General features: G+C 41.9%; 1 long non-coding RNA gene across 1 annotated transcript in view; it reads left to right on the top strand.

The window, feature by feature from the left end:
• The window catches only part of LOC136657518 (uncharacterized), a 55,307-nt gene that overhangs the window by 19,215 nt on the left and 10,752 nt on the right, over positions 1–25,340 (top strand). Inside the window, exon 2 of the long non-coding RNA XR_010794760.1 lies at positions 8,317–8,721. This is a non-coding gene — a long non-coding RNA (uncharacterized lncRNA). The remainder of the gene's footprint in view (positions 1–8,316; positions 8,722–25,340) is intronic.

The raw sequence follows: 25,340 nt of genomic DNA, 5'->3' as shown, positions 1-25,340 counted from the left end.
TGTTGTGTTTGCAGGTTTAACTGGTTTTTGGTTTCCTTGATTATTATTTTTTTAAACAAAAGATAAAGTAGCCCCATGGGGATGGAAGGGCAGGATTGAATTTTTAAGACAAATGATATGCAGGTTCTTTTAAATAAATGTAAGGGGTTTTGCTGAAATTTGGATGATCTGCTGCTGTTCTGTCCCTATAATTTCAAGATGTGATTACGTATCAAAGTTTTTTTTGAAAAAATAAATCCAAAGTTACCAGTGTGACCCACCAGGCATAGGAGTACCCTGAAAAGCTGGTGATTGAAGTAAACGGATTACGTGCATCTGATTCAAAGGTCTGTTTTTACAGTACACTTAGCTTCTTTACCAAGTAGGACAACTTGTTACCATTGAATGCATTCTCCATACAAGGTCACAGTCCCAAATGTGCAGGTGTCTGTCTCTTGCATCAAGCTCAGGCCTCCAGCTGCAACACATCTGCTGTTCTAACACTTCCTACTATCTTCAGACTTGAACTTTGTTTTGCTCTACAGGTGCCTACACTCATGAGGCTTAAATTGGTTTCTGTTGTGAATTCAAATGGTACGCTGACTTGAATGTACGCTTATTTTTCCCCTATTAAAAATTTTCAAAATTGGGACAAATATTTTGAGTGATTCAAAATCTGCCTTGATTTAACATGTGCTCTCTGTTCTTGCCTCTTTCCTCATCTTACTTTTCTCCCATTTCTTGAAACTGATCTTTTTTTGAACAAAATGTAGATAGTTCCCCCCCCCAAGCAAATAAGCAATGGTTTTTTTCTGTTATGACTGATCTTACTCTGTTTGCTTCCCATACTTGCATTCAAGTGGATGTGAATCCTGTTTTCTTCAAACCATGACTCTGCCACACATGTGAACCCAGAAGCTATGGTTTAACTTGAGAAGAGGGAAAATATTTTAAAATAAGCTCTCACTTACTGAGGATATGAAAGCAGAGTCTGAAGTTGGTTTAACATCCTTTTTTTTAAAGCTAGAATTAAACTATAGTCCTTGTCTTTGCACAAGAAACTGTCGAGGAGAGGGCTCACAGTCCTGTTCAGTTTAAGGTAGCATTCCCAATCTTTAATCACTTAATTGTAATAACTTTAAGAGACTGAAACATGTCATTGCCAATTTCCTTTTCTATCTTGTGCATGTTGTTTAGAAAGGTTGCTTCTCAGGCACCATTGGCCAGTTTTCTTAGCTGAGCCTTTGGAGGCCAACCTTTCATCCCCCCTCCCCAATACATCAATTATACTTTAAAAAAGTCAAATCACTATGGAGGTTGAATTAGAATGGTTGGGTTATCCAAATTATGGTGTATATTATCTACAATAGTAGTATTCATGGCCTTTCCCAGTTTGAAGAGACACTTTGCCAACAGTCTGAGGCTAAGAGGCAAAGAAGGAAGGCCCATAGCCAGGGAGACAGACCAGGGACAGACTGCACTTGCTCCCGGTGTGGAAGGGATTGTCACTCCCGGATTGGCCTTTTCAGCCACACTAGACGCTGTGCCAGAACCACCTTTCAGAGCGCGATACCATAGTCTTTCGAGACTGAAGGTTGCCAATACATAGTAGTATTCTTTAAAGTAGTATGTACAATGTCCCTTGATAATTTTTGTTTTGAGACACTCTAGGTCAGGGGTGCTCAATAGGTGGATCGCGATCTACCGGTAGATCGCGAGGCAAAATGAGTAGATCGCGGAGTGCCGACCCCCCCCTTCAGGTGCCTCTGAGAGGAAACGCCAGGAGTAAGGCCCATTGTACTCAATGGGGCTTACTCCCAGGTAAGTGTGGCTAGGATTGCAGCCTCACAGCCTAATCCTAGGCATGTCTACTCAGGAGTAAGTCCTGTTATACTCAGTGGGGCTCAAGGTACACCAACATACATTGTACACATAAATGTTATATGTTATGATGGCGCAAACATTGTAAAAAAAACTCTGGTAGATCTCTGGGCCTTGCTGTGTTTCAAAGTAGCTCTCGAGCCAAAAAAGTGTGAACACCCCTGCTCTAGGTGAATTTTAAGATTTTACAATAGATAACAAAATTGAACAGTTCTGATGCATCCTTCTATGGACCACTATGCAAACTGGGTAGTAAACTTCTAAGTCAGTGTTTCTCAACGTTTGTTCCCTACCGTACCACATTGCATGATCCACCTATTGGAAGTACCACTGGAAGTAACTAGTGAGGATGATGTCATCACCAGTTTCAGATTGAGAGACCAGATGCAACACAACAAACACCAATAGGAGGCTAAAAGCAGGTGGAAGGGCTTTCTTGAGCATGCAAAAAGTGCATGCTGGAGTGCTGCCTGCCACACCAAGCCTCCTAATGCTGCTTGTTGTGTTGCTGGTCTTGCTGCTAGGCGGTGTGGATCTGGGGGTCCGAAGTGCACCATATACCACTTCAAGTACCACTGTTGGTTACAAGTACCACTGGTTGAGAAACTCTGCTCTAAGTCTATGAATGTGATGCAAATGGATTTTGAAACTGTACAGCAAATAACATTTGTAATAACAGAATGAATCATCAGTTGGATGGCGTCAGCTGCCCTTGCATGTAGATTGTGCAAAGCAATGCATACTCATGAAAGATGAAGCTGCTGCTGGGTCAGTACTTTGACTGGTGAAATAGGGAAGTGCTTCAAAAACACTGTTGAAGGTGCAATGCCTATACTTTTAAGTTTATATGCCGAAAAGGAAAAACTTTCAGAGACAAATACGTGAAGTTGCAACTATGGGGATTAAAAGACCCGTTCAAGAACAGTGCTGAAGGGCACTGGTAAATGGGGCCAAGAAGTTCTTTCACATGTTGGTGATGTGTGTTGATTGTTGCAGAAGCCAAATATTGTGATGATGGCTCAAGACTGGGCACAGGTAGAACAATGCTGGGCTCAGCTCCGCTTCTAGTTGGCTGCACACAAGTTCTGCGAACAGAGGATGGTTTTGGCAAATTTCATAACGCGGGTGACAAGGACCCACAATCATTGGCTTAAGAGCCAAAATGAACAAATTTCTTGCTCTTGACAACATTCCATCTTTTAGAGAAGTTTGGCTGAGATCCTTATTGGTAAGTAGCATGCAGAACGTGAAACAGTAACACTATTGAAGAACTCCATAGGATACTGGATTTATTTATTTCTAGTATTTTCAGAACCTTTACTGGCATATGTACAAAGAAACCCAAATACTGGTCCAAGAAAATTATCCATATCATACATTGATTACATGGTTAGACAATTACTAGCTGGCAGGAATAAGTCTGTATCAATTAATATGGCTAAATTTCTTTACCATGTTTATATAAGAATTGTCTCCAGAAGCTGAGCTTAATCAATGTCCAGTTCATTCAGCCATTCAAGGACAGAGTTACCTTCAATGAAAAAGTCAGACCATGGGCCAGTATGCGCCCTCAGTTTGCAGCCAGACACAGTGTGGTATATGGTTTGGCAGGAGAACCCGCAATCACACTGAGGGGTAGATATTAGCCCCCATTTGAACACTGAGTCCTGACTAACACCATGTAGGATACAGATCCTGTTCAAAGTTTTCCAGTGCTGGCAAGGTAAGTCGAAACCTGGCACCTTAAGTGTAGGATCGCCTAGATATCCACCCGTTTCTGGGCGTTCGACTGCCCATTTATCTTTCCATTGGGCATTGATGTTAAAATTGTGCAGATGTTGTGCGAGTGCCAGAGAAGGCTTCCTGGATTTAAGCCTACCGATTGATAGATGAGGAGGATCAGCAGGTACTGGTAAAAGTGGGTGTTGGTAACTTTTCTATATTCTTTCACTAAAGCCTCTTGCCTCCGTAGGGCTGGTGGTGCTATGTGGCTCAAAACAGGGAGCCAACAGACAGGAGTGGGTCTTATACAGCTGCTTATGATCCTCATGGTTTCATTTAATCTGGCATCAATCTTGCTAGTATGACAGGATCGTAAGGGAGTGGGTTATTATTTAGCTAGACCTTCAGGACTGCATTAGCTAATTTATTAAGGTGGAAGCATATAGTCACAGTCAGGATACTGGAGACTAGCTGTGATGATCCACAAAGATACCTGATCAACATTATGCATTTGAGATAATATGCATGTATTATCATGTATGTATACATGCTAACCCTAGCATGTATTCACTGCTGAAACAGAGACGCCTGCGTTGGCTTGGTCATGTCGTGAGAATGGATGATGGCCGGATCCCAAAGGATCTCCTCTATGGAGAACTCGTGCAAGGAAAGCGCCCTACAGGTAGACCACAGCTGCGATACAAGGACATCTGCAAGAGGGATCTGAAGGCCTTAGGGATGGACCTCAACAAGTGGGAAACCCTGGCCTCTGAGCGGCCCGCTTGGAGGCAGGCTGTGCAGCATGGCCTTTCCCAGTTTGAAGAGACACTTTGCCAACAGTCTGAGGCTTAGAGGCAAAGAAGGAAGGCCCATAGCCAGGGAGACAGACCAGGGACAGACTGCACTTGCTCCCGGTGTGGAAGGGATTGTCACTCCCGGATTGGCCTTTTCAGCCACACTAGACGCTGTGCCAGAACCACCTTTCAGAGCGCGATACCATAGTCTTTCGAGACTGAAGGTTGCCAATACATTTGAGATAGTCATGGCAGTAAATTTGATCCTGGCAACGCAAGTATAACATCACTGAATTCAGTCATACCAGCTATTTGTCCAAATTTATTTGAATAGGTGTTGCTTTATTAAAGAATGTTTCTTCAGTCCCAGTAGTATTCAGAAAGGAAAAATGCATTTTAAAAAAAGCTGCATGTTTCTGGATAATTATTTTCTTCATGAGACAGATGAGTATACTGTGTAGACAGGCTAATGGGTGTCTTTTTGCAGCATTTTCAATAATGTCACCATGCTTGTGCTATTAATTTATGGTACTGTACTTCCCTGGAAGTAGATGCTGTACTAAAAAATAATAGAATGAAATGCATTTGAAGAAGCCTGTATGTAAGGGAAGGGGAAAATGTGCTAAAAGAAACCAGCACTTGAAGGCCAAAAAGTATCTGGGGAATAAAAGAAAAGGCTTCAGATACATTTTAAATACTTACAGCTTACCAAAGTGTCACCATGTTAGACTGTGGCAGCATGTGTATACACACGCATATTCCAGATTGAAACAGCTGCTTTAGAAGTTCATATGTGAAAAGGTAGAGATTGTAACTGCATCACATTACCTGTAGTGTAAGATATTTAGAGCTACTCTGTTTGGTTCTTAAAATGATAACTTTCATCTTTGGACTGAATTTTTAGTGAAAATAAACATGCTACTTGGTAAAGACATAATTACTTGCAAGTGTTAGAAATACTGAAAAGCTACAAATTAATATATGCAAGCAATGCATAATGGCATTATAGCTTCTGTACAGTCCGTGGTAGTATCAGTCTCTCAGGGAACAGTTTCATATCCTTTGGTGGGGGAAAACAATGATTTACAATGAAATTGCTTTTGCTTCTAACTAGTATTCTGACATATTTATATTGGAGAAATTAGACAAGAAGTTGGCAGCTCTTTAGGGCAGGTGTCAACTTTCACAATGCTGCATGCCTTCAAGCAACTGTAATGTGAATAATTATAAGAAAATTGTGTCTATCGAAGATAATGTATGGAGCAGTTTGAAAAACTAAAGGTGATAAAATTGGACCCTGGAAGATGGAAGTTCACTTTCTGCTGCAAAATGTATTTAAAATGGGTTATATGTGATCCATCTCCTGTTCACACCCTTTACCAGTCTGTGAGTCAAAACAGAGGTTATAATAGCTGTGCATGAATGCATCTCCCTCTCTACAAACCCCCATATGAGAGCGAGAGAGAGACAGCACACAGGGTTGTGAGGATACAAGGCAGCCTGGAATCGTGAAGGCATGTTAAAGCAGCAAAGGCAACTTGTAGGCACATTCAACTTAATCTAATGCCACTGTTCTTTTACTGATTTTAAGTTCAATGCTGCACTTTTTCTCAATAGATCACATGGTAGTGGTAAAACCTTCTTTCAGGCCCAGACTTGGAAGCTATGGGGTTCCACTGGACACATTTTTGCAGCCCCCACATTCACAATCGAGGTCTGGAGAAACTTAGAGATACAAATAAAGATTATTACAGTATAGATATCTCTATAGTAGAATTGAAAGCAATCAAACAGTGCTTAAAAAGTGCAAGTGGGTTAATGGACCAAATGGCTCTAAAACGTCTTGCATGCAATTTTATATTAAAATACAAGAGTAGATTACTCTAGTGTGTGGGCCCCTTAGGTGTAGCATCCAACTGGGAGCAGTTGGCTCAGTTCGGTTAAAACCAACCCTGACTATATCAGCAAACAAAAAGCACAAATGGTTCTTAATAAAAATTCTGAGAGGCTAAAATGGAAAATTAGTCATTCGCATTTATTGCATTTTACATGTTTTCCATCCCCACTTCATCCTCACAGCTACACTGTGTGGAACTTTAAGCTGGGAGATCGTAACCGTCCCCAGGTCATCCAGTGAGTGTCATGAACAAGTGGGCACTTGGGCCTTTCTAGCCCTGATGCTGTAACCACTGCACCATGCTAACTTTTTAGTAATTTTCACCTTTCCTATATTGATCTCTCCATTAATTCTGCCCAATGTTGCATATGCACAACAGGAACCTAATGTGCAACAGGGACCTGTGGGCAGGGCAAAAATGGGTTAAACAATGATACTGTAGCAGTATTGTCAAGTGAAAACTGAATGCTCTTCCTTCCCTCTTGCATGGAGGGGTAGATGAATAGTAGCCTCTCCCTTGAGTCCCATTCTCTGTGAATGAGCTTTCTCAGAATTGTGAATGGACAGGGCAAGAGAAGGCAGTGATTGCATGAGTCCCCATTGCTTGCACACCCCATTGCTTCAGAAGCATCCCCATTGCTTCAGAATTTGACCTGTTGCGCCTCTAGCTTAGTGCCCAGCCTGGATGACCTCTGATGCTGGCCCTGTTTCCATCCTCCTGAAACATTCCCCAGAGGGCAGTTGTAACCTTGGTGGCATGCATGTGTGGAATCTTAATTCCCTTTATTGGATATTTTCTATAAGATTTCTTTTCTATGATTTAGGGGCTCTCCTCCCCAGCCCTCTATTTTCCGATTGCTTCTCTAAATGGTATCTGCAACAGTCTGTGTATCACAATTTCTCTCAAACATAGATTTAAATGGCACACTGTCTGCCTTTTAGTTCCTTAGATCCTCTTTTTCATTCCTGGGATGGAATTGAGTCTGTCTATAGGAAAAAGAGAAATCTGGAATTTTAGCAAAGTTATGAGTGAGCAACAGCAGAGTATTCCCTCTCTCTCAGTTCCATCAAAAGATAACCCCAGGGAAGGGAGTTCTTCCCCACTCACACCCTGACAATGAGATTAATTGTTCTAATTATTTTCTTATCTCTATGCTGTTGACATTTCTTGAGGTTGTGGAAGCTCACAGGGCCATTTGTGGTGGTGTGCTTTTCTTAATTTTTTAAAATGTATAAGCATATACTGTACATTTCTGAATACCTCAGGAGACCTTCAAGTACATAGAAACCATTGCTTTATTCTGGGATGGACCTGTTTTGCTTCCAAACCCATAGACGCTTGTCTGCCTGCGTTTGCTGTTAGTGTGATCAAGTAGGACCTGCAGTATAGTGTTGCAATTCCCTATTGCCCATTTCCAGGATACTATAACCAGTGGTTCCCAAATTTATCTTTTCATGGTGCCCTGTTAGGACAGCAGCACGCTGTGGGAGGATGAGGATGCCACATCACTCCCCCAAGGTCTTGGCCTTGCACAATCTTGGCCTGACCAAGATGGTGGCACCTGGGAGAGTTGGGAAGGCCGCCAGGGAACATCCTGCTGAGCAACTGTCACAGTTTTGCCATTTCACAAGGGACCCCCATTTGTTATCCCTAAAACACCTCCCCCCCCCATTTGTCCTAGATGTGCCATAAGTACATGTTTTACTAGATTGGAGCAACAAAAAAATTCCCAGTGAATTTAGTAGGATTTATCTCCTAAGAAGCATGCTTAGAGTTATGAAAAGTCTCTAGTTAACATGGAAGTAAGATCAAAAACAAATTTCAGCTGATGGGAAGAGTTAAGGCTCTTACAAATTAACTCATGCTTCAAAAGCATGGACATTGTAAGTTAAGGCTTTCTTTAGCTTTCAGAAACCAATGATGAAAATCTGCTTGGCTATTTTGCTTTTTTTTTTTCTTTTAAAAATTCTAGAGTGAAGAGAGTAAATGTATAGCATTGAACTCTGTGCTTACAAGGTTTTTTTTCTTTCTTTCTTGCACAGAGTAGGGCACAGAGTTCCTGACTTTTTTCTACCAAGACCTACAAAAGCAGGAGCTACAGATGGCTGTTGCTGAAGTTAAAAGATCTTTCAGAGGAGGTTCACTCAGACAAAACGGACAACCAGAAAAACAAGACAGCTGTGTCAAGTATGATGAGCAGTGGCTAAAGAGGATGCATTTGAATGCATGCTACCATCTATTTGTCAGCCTGGCACTTTGTTCATGTTGATCTGAAATCTGTTAGAATCGTGCATTTCAGAGGAAAACCAGTATCAGCTAAAACAGACCTTTGAGAACTGCCTGTAAGCAATGGGTCTGCTTGATCTCCTGAGGCATTTTGGCTTATCCTATTTTTTGAATAGAGTATCCAAGTATCCTGTATCACAGCAGGAATGGGATTCAAAAAGGTAAGCCCAATAAAAGGGGAACTATCTCTGACTTGCAGAGTACTAACCACATAACATTCTTCTCAAGTGACATCATGAGAAACACTCCTGGCTGTTGATTTTTGCCCACCCCTTGGTGGTAGCTGTTCCTAGTTAGGATTAACTGATAAATTGTGTCTTCCCTGTATAATTAGACCACAGTATCCATGGGGGTGGGGGTGTCTGTTCCTGGCCCACCTGCACATTCCAAAACTTGTGGATAATTTATTTGTGGGTCTGGGCCATCAGAGAACCTCCAGAGAAGACCGGAAGTGCCTTCTAGCCACATCTGGAGATGTTCTGATGCCAGAAAAAGCTGCACACAGCCTCCCCAGGCATCAGAAAGCCTCCCGGATGTGACTAGAAGCTGCTTTGGGTTGCATCCAGGAGGTCAGATGAGGCCCTCCGGCATGGGTTTGGAACCTGCACTAATCCACAGGTACTGAACCCATGGATTAAAAGGGCCCACCTGTAAAAATCTCTAGACTTTCATTTTGCTCAAATGAACATTCTCAATTTTGCTTATTTATTTGTTCCTCCAAGAGAGATTCAGCATTGTTGCCCTTCTAGTATCCTTGTTTATCACTGAAGATCTACATAGCATTACCTTCCTCTTTCTTTTAATATAATAGGTTATAATTATACCCCCTGGGTATACCTTGCCTTCTGTTACCCAAAATACACCACAAGTTGTTTTCCATAAGCAGAGATCTGAAATGAGGATACATATCCACATGCTCAGAATGAAATACGAATTCATTTTAAAATCCCCAAATGATGGAGTATGGAACACTTAGCCTTAATGTATGTATGTTATGTTGTATGTATAATGTATGTATGTTATGTATGTATGTTGTTATGTATGCTTTACCTTCTACATACTAACAGAAAGACAGATGTCCTATGAGATGGTATATTATATTTTTATTCTGCTGTTCCTCCCAGGAACTCCATATACAAGTTCCTCCCCCCTCTGTTTTAGTCTCACAACAATCCTGCAAGATAGGTTAGGGTTAGAGATATTGACTAGCCTACGGTCACTCAGGGCCCAATCCTATCCAATTTTTGAGCACTGATGCAGCCATGCCAATGGGTCATGCGATGTGCCCTGCAGTGGTGGTGGGGCAGTCATGAGGTCTCCTCAAGGTAAGAGAACATTTGTTCCCTTCAGGGCTCCATTGTGGCTGCATCAGTGCTGTAAAGTTGGGTAGGATTGGGCCCTCTGTTTCCTTGTTGGGTGGAGCTTTGAACCTGGGTCTATATGGCCTAGACAACAATTAATTTTTCTGAGATGTGACTCTAAAGGAGAGCAGGAAATCAAGCAACTCCTTGCCATCTTCCCCACTGACCCTGCATATGCTGCTGGTAAGTCTTTTAGCCACAGAAGCTGCTCCCTCCATCCCCACCTGTGCCTTTGGGTTGGCAAATGGCACTCAGATTTGTCTTTAGTTGTCATTTAGATTAGTTTTAGGGATAGCTACTCCTTATATTGCTAGGAAAAGCTAACTTTTTGCAAGATAAAAGAAAAGTGGAAAATAAAGGAGAGAGGTCACTATGCTTGGTCCTGTGTTAGTGGAATAGGAGAAGTCTGATGGAGTTCAGTAAGGCAGGGCTTGGCCAGTACTTGGAGTGGAAAATTCCCAGAGGATGCAAGAGCCTTCTTTATGGGACAAATTCTTGCAGTATGGCAAGTATCATTAAATTTAGTATTTAATTATAAATAAATACACCTGCTGTATATGCAGTCCAGTATAGAGTCGTTGAGTAGGGGGGAAGCTTCCTTTGGAAAGTGAATCTGTACAGTTTCTATTCCAAAGCCCTCATAGTTTTTAACCTCACCATATCAGTGGTGTTAACATCTTTTAATTTCATTTTGATTATAGGAGTGACTGCTTCCATGGCTAAGTAAAACCAATGACATTCAATATGCGGATCCTCAGCTATAGCTTTGGTCTGAAGGTCTAAGAAGGATGCATCACTCAGCTTGAGTTAGGGTGTGTGTGCCCCCCACATTAACAGTGTTTCCTTTCTCTTAATTGGCTTTCATGTTTTGAAATGTTTAATTTGCAGCGCTAGGCCAACAAACAATATATATGGCTGATGGCTTGTTGGGCTCTGCCCCATACCAGGAATGAAGCCTTTTAAAAGGTCCATCTTTTTCTTCTGGATGTCAAAATTAATATACAGCATCATTTCCAAAATTTGCTGTGTTGTAAGTACCCATGAACTCTGAGTTTTCCATAAAGTTCCATGAATTTTCCATAAAAAGCCCTTAAAGTTTAAACACTGGTGGATCAATAGGAATTATGTTCTCAGACAGTAAGATCAGATATAAAAGCTTTATACAATAGAATGAAGTTAATAGTGGCAGTTAAGGTTGCTTACATTCAAAATGCAGAGCTAGAGGATGGAGCAGTGCTATAAGCAGAAATGAAGAGATGATGCTCAGAGTGTATGTATTGACAGAGTAGAACAGAGAAAGCACTGTAACAAAAGAAATTATCAGATGTACGATGCTTCCATCTTTATCCCTCTTATAATTTTGGTTTCTCCTTTTTTATCTGTGTATTGATTTTTCATTCTTCCTTATGGACTGTTGCCAGTCTTATTATTATACTTTATTTTTACCCTGCCTTTCTCCCCAAAGGGACTCAAAGGGTCTTATGTCACTATTTGTCACCTCAGTGTCGGACATCGATTCAGTCTGTAAGCTTCCTTTCTCTCACAAAAATTTCTTTTGGTGTCCTACAGGATTGAATCAGGTCACCAAATACTAGAGAGCATGATGAGGATGTTGGTTAAACTATATGATGTACTTTCCTATATTCCTGTTCAATTAATTATTACTCATTGGTGATCACTGATGTAATTGCTCAGGAGTCCTTTTGGGGTTTTTTCCCCCTCTCTCTGATGCAGTGGTGTTCCTGGAGGGGGGCAAAACACTTAAGTATTTTCAGGCGCAGGGACACCTGTGTAAAGCGCCCCCTCCCCCTTGCCTTCAGAGCCAATCATGGCTGTGAAAGCAAAGGCTTGGAAGGCAAGGGAGAGGGGGCGCTTTATACAGCCTGAAAAAACTTAGCATTTTGCCCCCTCAAGGAATGCAACTGCCCTGACATGGTAATTGAATTTTTTCTTTATTTTCTTCCTCTGTTAAACTAATTTTTCTGTGTTCTAAATACAGTAGAAATGTATCTTTATGCTGACCTATCAATTTGCTTTAATATGAATATTTTAAGGCTGATGTCCACAATTGTATCTTTTATTCTTTGATTACTTATCTGCCATCCTAACTGACTCATTGGTGGAAAGGAGCTGAATTAAATTCAAGGCATGTCCACATGGGATCTTCCTGTGCCCTTTAGTTCAGCACAATAACAGCTCAATTCTATACATGAGTGTTTTTCAAACTGTGGGTTGGGACCCACAAAGTGGGTCACAAGCCAATTTCAGGTGGGTCCCCATTCATTTCAATGTGAATTTTATTTTAATATATTAGACTTGATGTTGCCATCAAGTTTACAGTGACTGCATTTAGGGAAATGTTACAGATCTGTACATTTAACAGGTTATGTATATGCTTTTAATAATTATAGTCAATAGGGCTTGTGGTCAATATAATATTATATATATATATATATATATATATATATATATATATATATATATATATATATATATATAATTGTGGTCAATTATAGTCAATAGGGCAATGTGGACCAAGATCAGGTCTACAGAGCTTGCGTCCTGAGTACACTTCTGTACTGCTGCGAGTCATGGACTCTTCGCTCACAAAAGGAGAGGAAACTGAACACTTTCCACATGCGCTGCCTCCGACGCATTCTCGGCATCACCTGGCAGGACAAAGTTCCAAACAACACAGTCCTGGAACGTGCTGGAATCCCTAGCATGTATGCACTGCTGAAACAGAGATGCCTGCGTTGGCTCGGTCATGTCGTGAGAATGGATGATGGCCGGATCCCAAAGGATCTCCTCTGTGGAGAACTCGAGCAAGGAAAGCGCCCTACAGGTAGACCACAGCTATGATACAAGGACATCTGCAAGAGGGATCTGAAGGCCTTAGGAGTGGACCTCAACAAGTGGGAAACCCTGGCCTCTGAGCGGCCCGCTTGGAGGCAGGCTGTGCAGCATGGCCTTTCCCAGTTTGAAGAGACACTTGGCCAACAGTCTGAGGCAAAGAGGCAAAGAAGGAAGGCCCATAGCCAAGGAGACAGACCAGGGACAGACTGCACTTGCTCCCAGTGTGGAAGGGATTGTCACTCCCAAATTGGCCTTTTCAGCCACACTAGACACTGTTCCAGAACCACCATTCAGACCACGATACCATAGTCTTTCGAGACTGAAGGTTGCCAACACAAGGCTTATTCCTGGGTAAGTGTGGATAGAATTGCAACCTTTGGGATGTTAGGGGAATTTTTTTAAAAAACAGATCAGCAACTGCTTCGGAGAGTTAGGAGTGTTCTTTATTTTAAATAAATTTTTTAACTTCTACTTACTGTAAACTTTTAATTTACTTAAACTTTTAATCAATTGATTGATTTGATTTTGTCCCATGGGGATGTTAAAAAATTTTCCTGCTTGATGATGCCACATTTGGCCATGACATCACTTCTAAGTTAATGACACCACTTGCAGTGAGCCCTGACAGATTTTCACTCTAAAAAGTGGGTTGCGGTGCTAAAAAATTTGAGAACCATTGCTATTCATGAAAGTAAATTCCAATCCCACTATATTCAATAGGACATTGAATGTGCATAAGATTTCAGCCTAGGCACTACATTGTACAGGATTTGCTGTACCCAAGCTCCATATGTCATTTGTGCCAATTGCATGTTTTTTATTTATGATCATCATATGAACACATTTAGGAGACCAACATAGAAGTTGTGCACGGTTGCCATATGGTTAGCAGAAACTGGATATCCTAAAGTAAAGCATAAAGGCCTGGGAGAGAACCTCTGAAATGATGTCTTAACGCACATCTGGTATTCAGCAACTTAGCAGAAAAATTATGAGCATAGTTATAGTGCAAATTTTGAACTTCAAAGAGGCAAACTTGTGTGCTACCACCATGATGAATAGCCGTGTGAACAGAAATTCAGGCTAAACCAGGGTTCTTTAACCTGAAGGTCACAACTGGAGCAAGCCCTGCTGGGGTGCTTCTTAGCTGGTATGGTGCAAGGCCTGCCAGAGTACTCCCTGGCCAGCATGGCTGCCATGCCCCTGATTTAAATTTTCTTTCAAAGATATGCAATTGTCATTTTTGCAGCTGTTAATGATTCTGGCATTGTTCTGGCATGGCAGTGCCGCATGGGCTTTTCCCATAAAAAAACCAGAAGCTCAGCAACCCAGAAGTTTGATGTGATGGCATCATCATGTCACTTTCAAACTTCCATGTTGGTGTGTGGGTTGCCAGTCTCATACTTTTTTATTTTGGGGGCATGGCCCCAAATAGGTTGAAGATCACTGGGCTAAACTATAAAATTAGACCACTGTGCTGGTGATGTGTGAACTGACTTGGCCAGTCTTGGTGTCCTCCCTTGCTACATTTTGCCTATTCTTCCTGATGCAACAAGTGTCATTCCAAGTAAACCCATTTTCCAAATAGTTAGCAGAATATGTTTTGTTTGAGGGGGCTTCTTATGCAGTGGTACAAAACTGCAGTAAGCATGCTGTGCTCTTGGGATTTCTTCCTCTCCCCTGAAAACTCCCATAAGCTGGCAAGAAACTGGCAGGCAAGAGCACTGCTTATCTCCTCCTACCTCCTAATGCAGTGTAAGGTCAGGTCGCTAATTCTGAGGAATGTGAAAACTGCAGAGCAATATTATATGCATTTAATTCAGAAGCAGATGACCAAAGGCCAGTCCTGGTATAGTGAGCTATGTGAACTCAGAGCACACTGATATGCATGGTAACATGCCCCAAATTGCTAATCAGTTTAGATTTTAAAAATGTCTCTTTGTTTCTCGCTGAATCGAGACCCACAACTGAAGTTCACTTCCTCTCTCTGACATTAATTTCTGACTTCACTGTGTTAATGACGACTCTGAGCACCAAGGATTTTTGGAAATGAATTGTCACTGTGTATTGAACAACTATTTTTCTAGTGTTTTTTAGTTTCTAAATATGCTTTGATCTCAAGGGTCAGTGATTATCCTGCCACCTGGAGATTTTACTGTGTGCTCCTTTGGTCGTTGCTCTGTATATAAATGTTCAGAGTGATAGTTGATTGATCAACTGGCAACTCTGAATAGGCCCTACTGACTGATGGACCATTACAACTCATTGTCTGTCATGAGAAGTAATCAGTCAGGCATGCTCATTAACCCATGGCCTGCTTCTCTCATAACTGAATATCAGAGCATTTTCTTGTTTAAATTTTGTATGCATGAAAAATACTCTAGGAAGATATTCTCTGTTGCTGAGAGCTGATTTTAATGTGTCTAACAATTGGAAAGTCATGTCTATGATTCATGTCAATGAATTAAATTTACTTGTGTGTTTCAGTACTATCTCCTATCAGCTGATGACTCTGATCAGGTTTCTCATGTGCTATTCTCCCTTCCTCTGTTTTCTGTGTCTTCAGGATTATGATTTTTTTTTTAGCTCCTTTTGTTCTGTTCTTTCAGTACTGTCACATTGTTTCTCTAGCCTTCCTGAGGTTCTTTTTGCTAGTTAAGGATCCTTTTGAAAAGGTAGTTTCTGTTAATGTACCTTCTCCTTTTATCCACCTCGCCAGTCTCTAACTACTTAAATTAGTGAACAAGTTTTTTTTCCCCACTTATGTGATGCTTTCATGTCTCCTGAAAGCACCTAATCATTACTTTGGGAACACTGCTGTTCAGCCTGTGCTTAAACAGTACGCTCATCTCCAAGCAAATTACATGGAAATAAATCTTCCATCAGTTTGTGCTTCACACAATGATTTTTTAGCCAATATTTAAAGCTGAATGCTGCTATTACACTGTACAAATTATTTCCATGTCAGTAAGTCAAACCATCTCCTGCACTGTTGGTAGGAATCCATGTAATTACCTGATTCCTTTAATGGGTATACATTTAGTGGCTATATTTCTGAAAAGGGGCCTATGGAGAAGATAGAATATTGTGTTTTGATCACTTTCCTTCAAATCTATACTCGGCCTTGAAGTTCCCTGATAGTTTCTTTAGGTGTTTCCCTCCACTTAGGATTCTCTGTTCAGGGAAATGTTGGCTGTGTTGTTTTGCCACATCTTCCCTGCCCCTCTCATCACAGGGCGACGTGAATTTTTTTTTTTTGCTATACAAGTTACATAGAATCCTTGATTTAATCACATCAGAATGATCTGAAATAGAAAGCTTATTCATGGTACATTAGTTTCTACTCTCCAAAACTTTCAATAGCAAATCATAGTAAATTCCGTGCCTTTAAAAAAAGTACTCCATAACAAAATTACTCCAGAACCGTTTATAACCATAACTTGTCAATCATATGAACTAGCCAGGGCTGATGCCTGAGGTGGTATGCCAAATGCAGCCCCCCTTTACCCCATGACATGCCAGCTTCTGCTCCTTCCAGTCTCCAGTGCTCAGAAGCAGCACCTTCCTCCCCTCCACACTTCCTCTTTCCAGCCAGGGAATGGAAGGAGGAGGGGGGGCATTAGAGGCAGGTACGCAGACAGCGATGGCCTCCCTTGACCACTCCGCTGTCTGGGGTGGCCGTTCCGCTTGGCCTAGTGAATGGGCCAGCTCTGGAACTGGCCCTGTGTAATTTTCACAAAATATAGTTGTGCCGATGATTGCCTGTTTCAGCATCTTATATTCTTAAGATGTCCTCCACCCGACAAACTTCAAAATCTAGCTTTGCCTCTTTCTCTTCTCTCCTTGTCTTTCCTTGTGGTATTTATGTTGTTGATTCATATGCCCCTTATAGCCCTGTGAGTAAATGGGTGAATTCCATTGTCTGATTTGTCGCTTCTTGATTCTCAATCAAGAAAAAAAAACACACTACTTTTGAAAGGGTGCAAAACCACATGTTTTGTGATGTTATGTTTATTATTTATTTATTTTGAATATTTATTTACTGCTTTTCAACAAAAGTTGTTCACAAAGTGGTTTACATAGCAAAAAAATAAAAAAATAAAAAATCACATGGTTCCCTGTCCCTAAAGTGTTCACATAAAAAATAGAGATCACAAGCTAAAACTATACCTGCAATGGAGCAAAACAAACAAACAAAAACAAAAGAACCACTAATAAAACTTGAAAAAAAAAAATCCTAGTCGCGTCTATTGCCCAGCATCCCAGCAGGCTGTGCAGCAGGACATCTGGGGAGATGTGACTGCCCTCTGTGACAGTCCTCTGTTCAGCTAGAAAATGAACAATTATAAGGTGGAACAGTAGGCACCGCTCACTATAGGAGGACTTTTCCCAAACCCCAGATCTAGCCCATGGGCCAGGGTTTGGAAAGCCCTGCTTTAAACCAATATATATAAACGTGATAGGTCTGTCAAAGGGTATTACATTTTCAGGTCTGCCTACTAAATACCACCATCTTTGTTTTGGTAAATTATACCAATTGTGGGTGAGTTATGTAAATTAGACAATGAGTTGCTCTCTCCTGCAGTAGACCCCACATTTTATCAAGGATCTTCTTAGATCCAGCTGGGACACAGAGCAGTACAATGTCATCTTTGTATACAAGGAATCTTCTAACCATCACATAAGAATTGGATGAGTGAATGGTTGGGGGAAATTGAAGAAGACAAGTCTTAGACCATATTGTGATAGAAATGATAAAGAAATAGACGGAGCCTATGAGCAGCCTTGCTTAACACCCCAAACTATCTGTACTTCCTCTGTATGTGATCCATCAAAGTCCACCATCTCTCTCATAGCAGTATTGGAATGTAATCTTTTAATAAAAAAAAAAAAAGAGAGAGAAGTAGTTAGCATTTCATTGTGACGGCTATGGCTATATAGATGATTTGACTTGATTCACTTCCTTGATCACATTGGGCAGCCCAATTCTGAGCTGCCAGGGGTGCCCAGGCTCGGCGGCACCAAGAACAGCTGCCGCCAGTATCTGCACACCCCGGGCTACCGCAGAAGGCTCCTCGGGAGAACGACTTTCGTCCCCTTCTCCTAGGTAAGGGAAGCAGCCCCGCAATGGGGCTACTCACTTTACCACCAACCAAAAGGTCGGCGGTAAAGACGCTCATGTAGGGCACAGAGCCCTACCCAAGTGCCTTGGATCCTGCGTAGCAGAGCTCCGAGGACCTGCCTCCCTCCCTTTCCCAGCACACCTCCAGCCCACCCCCCTCCCCATGTCACGCCTCCCCGGCATGCCTCCAGTCCACCCTCTCTCTGCCCCCTGCCAGCCTCCTCCCTCCCCGGAATGCCTCCTCCCTGCTCCCGCCCCCGCCTACCGTGCCACGGCTCGGCAATCCAGGAGACCGCTGAGCCATGGAAGCTGGGCAACCACTTGGCACTAGCCTAGCATGGGCGGCAGCCCAGCAGTGAGGTTCGCAGACGTGCCTTACGGCACGTTTGCAACAATGCTCGGCGGCGCAAAGCCATGCCGCCAAGCCCAGGATTGGGCTCTCATTGCATAGAAGCAGTATACGTATCTCAGAATAACAGATGTGGGCGAACTATAGATCATGGCCATGATCTTTCAGCTCTTCTTGTGAAGTTCCAGAGCCTGGTTGCTGTTCAGTCATAGAAGACAACTGGACCTTGGATGCATAAGGATCACAATATATTAGCAAAGACAGCTGTATGAATGAGATGAATAATCCAGGTCAGAAGACAGGCGTGTGTGGAAGACAGACTCACTGAACAATTTTAAGAAAGGAAACCCCAAAGACTCTTAACTGAGCTGTAGGGGTTTAAAAAAAATCAATTTCAGAGATCCTTATATTTCCTGTACTGAAATAATTAAATTAATTTTTGATATATATTATCTCCTTACATAACCTACTTCCACTAACAAATGTGTGGCAAGCAATTTTTGCCCACAGTCCTCAACTCTCTGGAGCAGCCATTTTCAACCAATGTACCGTGGTCCCCAGGTGTGCCACAAGATTTTGGAAAGGGTCATTTATTAGTAGGGCCATTGGGGAATGTGAGCCCCCCAATGACAGCACAGTGTGCCTTGTCAGTGGTCAAAAAACTGATGGTGTGCCTTGACCATTTTAAAGCCTTGCTGGTATGCTGTGAGATGCAAAAGGTTGAAAATCATTGCTCTGGAGACTCACAATTCTTACCTGAAGCAATCTTTTGGGTGTTTCCATTTGTAGCATTTTTTTCTCTGGAACTTTGGTGGCTGTGGTAAATTTGAAAACCCTACCGGCCTTTCCTGTTAGTCCTTTTGCCCAACTGTGGCTCTGCTAACTTGTTCCATATCATTAACCACAAAGACATCACTAATAGCTGAATCCTAACTGGCCCACGTGGCAGCAGAATGGTGTAAGGCAGTTAGTGCTAGCCATAAAAGGTGCTTTGGCAGCACACTGTCAGGATACTGGTGCAGATCGGAGTAGACCCATCCCAGTGCTGGAGGCTTACCCCTGGATAAGAGAATAAATGTTTTTTTAACTCAGAGGAGACCACCAGGACTATCCCCTCCCACAGAATACAGCGTGAGCTCTGGCGGTGATGGATGGAAGGGATAGGATTGGGGCATGAGAGAGTGTGGTGTAGCTTGTTAGAGCTTGAGACCTGGGTTCAAATCATTGTTCAGCCATGGTTCATGTAAGCCGTCCTGAGCTCCTTTGGATGGCTTACTGAGGATCCTGAGGAAGGATGCATATAAATGTGAGTTGTCATATCAGAAATGATAAACTCAGATTTTATTTTCTGTGCAGTCATGTTTTTGTGGCCACAGTGTGAACAAAAGATGCTTCTAGCATAACTCTGTTCAAAACACTCAAGCTGCAATCAAGAGGAAAGAAAGGAGATCACTGGTATCATTCAGAGGGTAGAGTAGATACTCTAATATTAGTAGATATTCAAGTAAAGAATGAACCTAAAATTTCCGCCCCCAGGGCTTTGACCAGTTGTTCTTTTCCTTTTAGCTGTTTTAAGCAACCTCCAGATTCTTCCACATCATTGCACTGGTATGCTTTTGGTTCTTTTTACAGAGATTATCACCACAACCATTAACGGTGAGGAACATGCTTTTTCTTAAACTAAGAAAAGTTAAATAGCTGAAAATAGAAAGGTTGCCATGATGCCATTCCCTGCCTTGTTCATCCCAGCAATTGTTTTAAATTGAATTTCTCTGGTGCATTTAAATCTTTCCTATAACCATAAGTTAAACTGTGGCTTAAGAAACCAGGCAGAACACTGTTTGCCATTCTCTGTGCTTGGCCAACTGTGTTCAACTTCAGTGCAGCTGCACCAGTAGCTGACACTTGCTGTCAACAACAGGTAATTCTTATGCTGTCAACAATGCAAGAAAAAAGTATTCTGGCAGAGGAGCTTAAGTGGAGAAGAGTAAAATTATCTTCATATAGTTAATATTGTGGATTCTAGTAGAAATATGCTAGGGATTTCCCCAGAAATTCATGAAACCATAGTTTTAACAATGATCATGATGTATTCCTTTTTTGTTTTTAAATGCTAGAGATTAATCTGGAGCATGATACAAATTCTTTTTACATGACAGCTATGCCATTAATAATAATAATAATAAAAAAAATGTAAACCTCTGAGTCAAAATGTGCTCTGTTCTTTGCCTGGTACAAAATTTGCCATGGTACATAATTTGCTATTTGATCATTCCAAAAGTATCATGCACCATCATGTGGTTGACTTGGGACAGAGAATGGGAAATGGAAACAGAAATGTAGTGACATGGGAATATAGGTTCAAATGTGGCAAACCCAAGTATGCATTGTTTAACTATAGGAATACGTTGTGTGAAATGCGTCATTAGGCAATGGTGTCAATGTGCGAACATCATAGGGTGGCAGCTGGGTTGTGTCCCAGAATGCCTTGTGGTGCTTACAGTCCAGCACCAGACTGTAAGCCACCAAAAATGAAGTTGCAACTCGCTGGTCACATATACACAAGGTTACACTGCCACACAAAACCCACAAGCTCCATTATAATCTTAATTATTTTCAGCTCCATTATAATCTTAAAGGAAAATTGTGTACGTGGTCCGTTGTTGACGGAAAGTAGTTTTTTTGTAGATGTCTGTTGGCATTATTTTCATCTGCATGAGACTGAAATTTCCCAGCTTGATTTTCACCAATATATTCCCCAGATAAATCCAAGGCTTACATCCATGAAATACCCTTTTGTTAATCTTTTAAATGAAAATTCTGGAATGGCATTCATGTTGTCAGAACCTGGCAAGTTAGTGATAGCATTCCTGGGGCTTCTCAGTTGCTGACGTTAACTGGATCTCATGGTCATGGAAGGCAACAGATTCAACGATGTGCTCCTAAATTAAACTGAATGTGCTACAGGCAGGCATTACTATAAAAAGAGAGCAGGCTGCAAATTCACAGTTCCTATATTACTGTTGCTTTCAACCTTAGTTGAACCCACAGCTTCGACTTTCGGCCTTTCCTGCAATTTAACCTTTGTGTGCTAAACTTTTTCCTGCATTCATTTTCACACATTTCTCAAAGTGCCCTTGGGATTTTTTTTTCTTTCAAGTTTTATTCTCATCTCAGTGCACCAGAATATGCAGAGAGAACTTCTGCTACCAGCTGCTAATGGAAATTTTGTGCTTAAATCTCCTGTGCATTGAAGTGAGAACATACTCCTTCTTTGAAAGCAATTCTAGTTTATGAGCATTCACAGTAAGCATGACTACCAGCTAATCAACACTCTGCCTGGATGTAGTCATATATACTTTGAATAGCAGGAGTATTCATTTTCAAAGAACAGTCATTCAGCATTCAAGTAAGGGTCCAGATAGACTACAGCTGAGGTTCGCACTTGGTGTTATATGGATGAAGGTGTACCAGAACCTGCCATGCCCATGCTCAAGGATAGAACCAGCCAGAACAGTTCAAGCAACAATGTACTGCCTCTAGGAACATCTCATACTAGTTCAAGGAGAGCTTTCTTACCCTCTGAGAACCAAATACAGCATGCTGAACATCCACACAAACAAGAGGAACCTGCACAAAATGTCTCCTTCCCCCAACCCTAATACCCACCTCCAGTGGCATCACTAGGTTTTGCATCACCAGGTGCGAGAGACCAGTGTGTCTCCCATGATGGACCTCCTCCCATGTAGAGATATTTCAACGTGGTTTTTTGCATCGCATTCAGCATGCAATTACGCATCAAATGATATATAACATGGTGGTATTATTAAAAAATACCAAGATCTTAAAAATTTTGGCCAGTAGTGGTGTCACCTCCCCTGTGCGCTGCACCCAGTGTGGCCTGTATTTCCCTAGTGGCATCACTGCCCACCTTCAGGAAACACAAACTGTTAAAGCAGCAATTTTCAACTGGTGTGCCATGAAAGTTCTATAGGTATGCCATGGGAGTTTCTAGCACAGCAGTGGAAAAACTCTTCCAGGTTCTGCAGCTCTGTTTTAAGGGCAACTGTCTATAGCAGTGATTTTCAACCTTTTTCATCTCATGGCACACTGACAAGGTACTAAAATTGTCAAGGCACACCTTCGGATTTTGGACAATTGACAAGGTACACCTTGCAGTTGGTGGGGAGCTCATATCCCCAATGGTCCTATTAATAAATGACCCGCCACCAAACTCCCGCAGCACACCTGGGGACCATTCGCGGCACATCAGTGTGCCACAGCACAGTGGTTGAAAATGGCTGGTCTATAGTAACAAATTGGCTCTCTTCCTCTGCCAGCAGAATAGGGACAGACAATTCATTAGCACAGACAGTTGCCCCCAAAACAGAACTACAAGACCCAGAAGAGTCTCTTAGAAGCCAGAAGTGATATCACAAGAGGAGACCATAGAGGTCAGTGTGCTAGAGAAGAAAAAAAATTTTAAATCACTGTGTTAAAGTCTTGGGCAAATTCCCTTCTCCTCTCCTGTCCTGTCCTGCTGTTGTTTTTCCCCCAATAAATAGAGTGAGTTTTATCAGTGATAATGAAAAACACATAACACCACTTTCTGCACTTGTCATGTTGGTAAAAAAAAATAATAAACCTGAAATCTGCAAAAAACTGTTCTCTTAACACCTCTACGTGCACGTGGCAGCATCTACTGAAAACCTATATCACCTACCCAGTACACTTTAAAAGTGATTATAATTTATAATTATAATGTATAAGAATGTGCTGTTGGAATTAAAACACATACAGTTTTTGGTCCTGACTTTGGAAAACACCAAAATCGGGAAAGAAGTAAAAAGAAGAGGTGAGGTTCACTCACCTCTACCAATATAGACAATTCTGTTCAACATGGTGGCCACTGGGCATGCTCTTTTTCAGTGGTTCTCAAACTCTGAAGGAGCTTTACTCCCTCAGTAAGTCTTTGCGGGGGAGGGGCAAGGGCAAAGTGGTGATCCTCAGGATTGTGTTCCTAAGAGGGTGTGAACAGAGGGCGCTTGCACTTACTTTTACATAGTTAGGGCTGCTGGAGGCTGCAGGAAGTGCGGGGAGCCCTGCATAGTCCTCTGCAGGGCTCCCCAAGGCTTGGAATGTTTGAACATTGCAAAGTACCTCCTGGAACATTCCAAGCCTCAGGGAGCCATTCCAAGCTCCCCGCACCTGCAGCAGACCTAACTACTTAAATGTAAGTGCAAGTACCCCGTTTGCCTCCCTTAGGGACAAGATCCTGGGAATTGCTTCCCTGCTTCTCCTTTCCTCCTTAAAGAGGCAGGGGAAACTTTACACAAACTGGTGGGTCGCAACACACCAGTTTCAGAACTACTGCTCTATTTGAATCAGACTGAGGGAATTTTCCTCCCCCCCCCCCACTTTGAATTTACAAATTAATCTACTTCTATGTACCTATGGAGTGTGTGCAAACCATGGCTTTGGCTGTGGGTTGCCCCATTTTGCATACAAACTGACAGGCGTTCAAACACCTGAATTTTCTAGATGATGTGATGATAAGCAACTGGAGAATCTTCTAAGAGAAGACAAAGGCACTGCGCACACACCTGGTCTTTTGCTTAAAATCTCACAGGGAAATGTGTGGTGGTTAATTGTGGCACAGGAAGGTCTACATACTTACTGATTTTAGCTTGGATTTTGCTCTTCCCCCCATAAAGCAACTGCTCTGTGAGAAGAAAGTGGAGATGCCAGAGAGGCATAACCCCACTGCTTCACTTCTGTATTCTACTATTATGTAGGGAAATATTGAAAGCTGCCCTGAGCATCTCCTAATGCTCAGAAGATGCTCCCCTAATGGGGAGGGACAAGGTGGAATATAACCAGAGGCATCACTAGGGAGTGCAGACTGCACCAGGTGACACCATCAGGGGGTGACACCAGAATGACTGTAGAGGGTTTATCACACCCCAAGTCCTGCAAGGCTTTTCATGGAGGAATGGCCTTTCCTTTCTTCAAAGGGCATCTGCGCACAGCAAGGCAGGGGTAGGACTGCAGCAGTTGACACCAATCCCAGTGACATCACTAAATAAAAATTTTTTTTAAAAGGCACCAGTAGTGGCAGCTGCAATGTTCCTCCTTGTCTTTACCAGGCTATGTACAGCACAATGGGGTTGAAAAAAGGTGGCAGAATCCTGAGGTGGTGGAATGGGCTATATTAATGTTTCCCCAAACGTTTTAGCACCAGGACTCACTTTTTAAAACAACACTCTAGTGGGACCCACCTAGGTTTACCAGACTTTTAAAAAAGGAGATCTAGAAAGAAATATTTTATTTATAGCTAATAATAACCCGAAAAAGCCCCTCAAAGTTTATCTTTCTGTATTTACTCATGCCTGCAAACTGCAGGAGCTCAACTCCTTGCAGGGCAATTAGCAGCTATCTTGCAAACTGCAGGAGCTCAGCTCTTTGCAGGGTAATTAGCAGCCATGGTATGTGATTTTTCATTAGCCTCAGGGCTTGAGGCAATTAGTTATCTAATCACCCTTTGGTGACCAACCAAAAACTAGGTCACAACCCACAGTTTGGAAACCATTGGGCTATATGATTGCCGCCTGCAGGGGGGTGATCACATTTTTGAATGTTGCCCTATGGAAAAATCACTCTGCAAGTAGGAAACTAGCAGAGAGGAAACAGGCTGAATTAGAAACTTTCTCTCTGAAATGCTAGTTTTTGTTTTAAAAGTTCAGGAAGCAGTAACTTGGGAAAGCATTAAAAGAGAGCATTCCTCCCCCCCCACACACACATTTCCTTCTTTCTTCTTGAAAAGTGTGCAGGGATCCTTTACTTGGGAAAGCATTCAAAGACAGCACCCTCTACTTGTGGTCTGAAGTGGTACAGTCCACTCAGCATTTCAGGATTCTACCATTTATTCTGTTGCATTTGTCAGACAGCCCTTATGCAAACTAGTATTGCCAGTGACTATTTCCATGTAACAGAAAAGTTTAATAGAACTTTTCTAATAGAAAAATAGAAAAGTGTAATAGAAAAATAGAAAAGTAATAGAAATAGCGATTTTCAACCTTTTTCATCTCATGG

The sequence above is a fragment of the Tiliqua scincoides genome, chromosome 7, assembly GCF_035046505.1.
Source record: "Tiliqua scincoides isolate rTilSci1 chromosome 7, rTilSci1.hap2, whole genome shotgun sequence".
NCBI lineage: Eukaryota > Metazoa > Chordata > Lepidosauria > Squamata > Scincidae > Tiliqua > Tiliqua scincoides.
The sequence above is the reverse complement of the archived record's forward strand: the minus strand, read 5'-3'. Positions and strand labels throughout refer to the sequence as shown.